Below are 4150 nucleotides of genomic sequence, written 5' to 3'. Positions count from 1 at the left end.
ACCGGGAACGGTCATCAATGGCGAGCGGCCCCTGCCCAAGCAGCACCGAACGCCCGCTTCGCGCTCAGGAGAGAACACCTCGCTCCTCCTCGTGGTTTGTGACGCCGATCAGGGTAGATCACTCTCCTCTAGTGACCAACTACAGAAATGATCCCTGAAAGTATAGTCTTAACGCAACACTCCCGGCGCCGCACGGCCCAGCCGCGCACACCCACACACAGCACACGGGCACACACAAACACCGGCTCCGCGCGCTCCCGGGATCAGCCGGCGCGGTCCCGACGATGCCGTGCAGCCGCGGGAGCGCGCCCCGAGCCCCTCGGCAGCGCCCGCGCCCCCCGAAACCGCCGCGGGTGGCGGAGTGCGGGACACGCCCCCTTGATTTGCATGTTCTGGCTCCGCTAGCCAATAAGAAACAAGCCCGCGCCCTCCCACCGCCGTCCCCCCCCCCCTTCCCGACCGGTGACGCAACCGCCGCGCCCCGCGCTGGGACCGCCACATGTCACGGGAGGCGGAATCGCGACCCGGTTTTCCTTTGTCCCTTGTCACTCRCTGATGGGCACTAGGTCACAACCCCGAGTAACGCTACAGGCTTTGGGAAGCGTCGCTGGAAAGCTGCCTGGGGGAAAAGGCCCTGGGCGTGCCGCTTGATAGGGGCTGCACAAGAACAAGGAGCAGGCAGGGTGCCCAGGTGTCCAAGAACGCGAATGGAATGTGGCTTGTGTGGGCAATAGTGTGACCAGCAGGACCAGGGCAGTGACCGTCCCCTGTGCTCAGCACTGGTGAGGCCACAACTCGAATCCAGTGTCCAGTTTTAGCCCCAGCCCACGAAGAAGGAATTGAGGGGCTGGAGTGCGTCCAGAGAAGGGAACAGAGCTGGGGAAGTGTTTGGAGCACAAATCTAATGCGGAGGAGCTGAGGGAGGTGGGACGGGGGGGCTCAGCCTGGAGAAAAGGGAGACTCCAAGGGGACTTTCTCCCTCCCTGCAACTGCCTGAAAAGAACATGTAGGCAGCTAGGGTCTGCCTCTCCTTCCACATAACAGCCGACAGGATAAGAGGAAACGGCCTCAAGTTCCACCAGTGGAGGATATTTAGGAACTGCTGTTCACCAGAAGTGTTATCACACTAGCACAGTTTGGCCAGGACAATGATTGAGTCCCCCCCATCCCTGAAGGGATTTATTTGTAATACATTTAGCTGTGGCACTTGGGGGAATCATTTAGCTGTAACATGGCAGTGGCTGCGTTAATGSTTGGACTCATCGGGCTTTGCTAACTTCAGTAATTCCGTGATGGATACAGGAGGCACTCAAAGGTCTAGTCCACATTGGAGAGAACAATCCTTTGTTACTCATATTTCTGTTAGAATCTATTTTTTAACATGATAAAAAGAGCCACAAACCACTCAGCCCGTGTTCTCTCCCTCCCGAGCCCCACTAAYGGGACCGGGAACGGTCATCAATGGCGAGCGGCCCCTGCCCAAGCAGCACCGAACGCCCGCTTCGCGCTCAGGAGAGAACACCTCGCTCCTCCTCGTGGTTTGTGACGCCGATCAGGGTAGATCACTCTCCTCTAGTGACCAACTACAGAAATGATCCCTGAAAGTATAGTCTTAACGCAACACTCCCAGCGCCGCACGGCCCAGCCGCGCACACCCACACACAGCACACGGGCACACACCAACACCGGCTCCRCGCGCTCCCGGGATCAGCCGGCGCGGTCCCGACGATGCCGTGCAGCCGCGGGAGCGCGCCCCGAGCCCCTCGGCAGCGCCCGCGCCCCCCGAAACCGCCGCGAGTGGCGGAGCGCGGGACACGCCCCCTTGATTTGCATGTTCTGGCTCCGCTGGCCAATCAGACGCGCGGCTCCGCACCCGCTGCCTCTTCCTACGAATGGCGACAGTTGTCGCGACACGATAGAAGGGACCGTCTCAGCCCGTGCTGCCCTCGGCCGGGGACAAGGGAGGACAAGAGTCCCGGTACCAACACCAGCAGCGCGGCACGACTGTCGCCGGTTGCCGAGGGGGTGCATTGCCTCCCAGCCGCTCCCGAGGTTTTCACGCACGCACTCGCGTACCGACCGCAAATACCCACACGGAACTGTTTAATCAACAGTCGCKTCCACATCTCTGGATTCTGCCCGAGCACCACGGACCCCACAGCACAGCCGACAGAATAACACGAGCAGTTTGTCCCTATGACAGCAGACAGCCTCTGGCCCGGGATCTAACCGGGCACATTTTTCCGTCGCACTGCACGGTATAAAGAGCAGGACATGGAGCAGTTTTCCCTAACCCGCTTTTAGAGTCTGATCAAAAGTTTGTACCCTGTGCGACAGSGACTCCCACATCTTCAGGCAAATCCTGAGCAAGTTCTCCTTAGTCCCGTGCCACTTTCTGATTATCACCGCTCACCAGAGACAACTCCAAGTGTCCTTGCCCCGTACAACGGATGGGTTCGAGAATGTTGTGGGCCTGAATGAACACCGTGACGGGTCAATAATGCCTAAATCCGCCTGGCTGCTCCCGCCTCCCCAGCGCGTCACTGCAGCGAGGGGGTGCGTGTTAAGGCAAAGGGGATGGAAGTGCCCGTGACGGGGAGCATTCCGCTGCATTCATTCATCATCTCTTTTTTTAACCATGATAAAAAAAAGGGCCACAAACCACTCAGCCCGTGTTCTCTCCCTCCCAAGCCCCACTAACAGGACCGGGAACGGTCATCAATGGCGAGCGGCCCCTGCCCAAGCAGCACCGAACGCCCGCTTCGCGCTCAGGAGAGAACACCTCGCTCCTCCTCGTGGTTTGTGACGCCGATCAGGGTAGATCACTCTCCTCTAGTGACCAACTACAGAAATGATCCCTGAAAGTATAGTCTTAACGCAACACTCCMAGCGCCGCACGGCCCAGCCGCGCACACCCACACACAGCACACGGGCACACACMAACACCGGCTCYGCGCGCTCCCGGGATCAGCCGGCGCGGTCCCGACGATGCCGTGCAGCCGCGGGAGCGCGCCCCGAGCCCCTCGGCAGCGCCCGCGCCCCCCGAAACCGCCGCGAGTGGCGGAGCGCGGGACACGCCCCCTTGATTTGCATGTTCTGGCTCCGCTGGCCAATCAGACGCGCGCCCGCGAGAAGCGCCGATCCCGCCCAGCTCCGCACTGTGCAGCCGCGACTGTGGATGGGTACAACCCACTGAGATACTAACACGGATCCTAAAACCGCGATAGAACTGCACCAAGTATTGAATTTCATTTACAAAATCCCCGTGTGGCAACGAATCTGGTTGTCACRATCCCCATTATCTAAACCGTGCCTTAAGCATTTGTCAATCCGAATTWAAATCCCATTCAGAGAGAATATTCCTACTGCAGACTTTCAGAATTCCAGTTTTACAATGCGTCATCCATTTCCTTATGAGCACTTTCGTAATAAAAGTTTCGTTTTCTTTTCATTATCTTATTCTAATACATTTTTTGATTCAAGTACTATACCAACTTAACAGAAAAGGGCAGCTATAAGTAATTTTGTAAACATATTTCACTTAGAAAACCGGATTCTACAATCAGTATGCTGTTTTTAACCAGAAATAAAAGCATACAGGAAAAAGTAATTCTTTTCTGCCAGTACTTGTTTAAAGTTAGCTTTTACCTTTYTTCAGAAGCTTCTTCACTTTCACATAGTTCCCTTCCCTGACATAATCATGCAGATCAGCTTCCAAGGATTCTCCTTTTATAGTCCCAAGCTTGACTGGGCATGGAAATGGGGGAGCGATGGGATGAGCCATCTTCTTTCCTGAACGGAACTGGGAAAAGGTAGGAAACGTCATCAAGCTGCAACGCACCGCAGCTTAAAGAATCGTTTTCTGACTTCAAAACCTGCACTAGGTTAAAGTTATGGCTGCTTCCGGCAGGAATATTCAAAGACGGAATCGGAAAACAGCCTCCGGCCTTCCGGAACCGGCCGGTCCGGGAGCACAACGAGGACAGGGAATGCGATAACCGGGGGGATCACGGAACCTGCCAGGTGCAGCGGTCTCTCCGCGGGGGCACAGGCAGCACAGGGACCGGGAACGGCCGCTCCRGGCCCTTCGGAGACACCGGGCCCACGCGATCGCCTCACCGGCCTCTCGAACGGCGCCGACACGCGCGAC

General features: G+C 57.2%; 3 non-coding genes across 3 annotated transcripts; all 3 read right to left on the bottom strand.

Annotated features, from left to right (window-relative positions):
* LOC130585524 (small nucleolar RNA U3) lies at positions 1-170 on the bottom strand (the record flags this gene model as incomplete). The annotated part of the gene is made up of 1 exon (XR_008966602.1): positions 1-170. It is a non-coding gene; the product is annotated as a small nucleolar RNA U3 (small nucleolar RNA).
* Positions 171-1400: 1230 nt separating this feature from the next.
* Positions 1401-1614, bottom strand: LOC130585522 (small nucleolar RNA U3). The gene has a single exon (XR_008966600.1). It is a non-coding gene; the product is annotated as a small nucleolar RNA U3 (small nucleolar RNA).
* A 1046-nt stretch (positions 1615-2660) lies between these two features.
* LOC130585523 (small nucleolar RNA U3) lies at positions 2661-2874 on the bottom strand. The gene has a single exon (XR_008966601.1). It is a non-coding gene; the product is annotated as a small nucleolar RNA U3 (small nucleolar RNA).
* Between the last annotated feature and the right edge of the window lie 1276 nt (positions 2875-4150).

This window comes from Malurus melanocephalus, unplaced genomic scaffold (assembly GCF_030028575.1).
Source record: "Malurus melanocephalus ecotype Western Australia unplaced genomic scaffold, MMel_1.1 scaffold_904, whole genome shotgun sequence".
Taxonomy (NCBI): Eukaryota; Metazoa; Chordata; class Aves; order Passeriformes; family Maluridae; genus Malurus; species Malurus melanocephalus.
The sequence above is the reverse complement of the archived record's forward strand: the minus strand, read 5'-3'. Positions and strand labels throughout refer to the sequence as shown.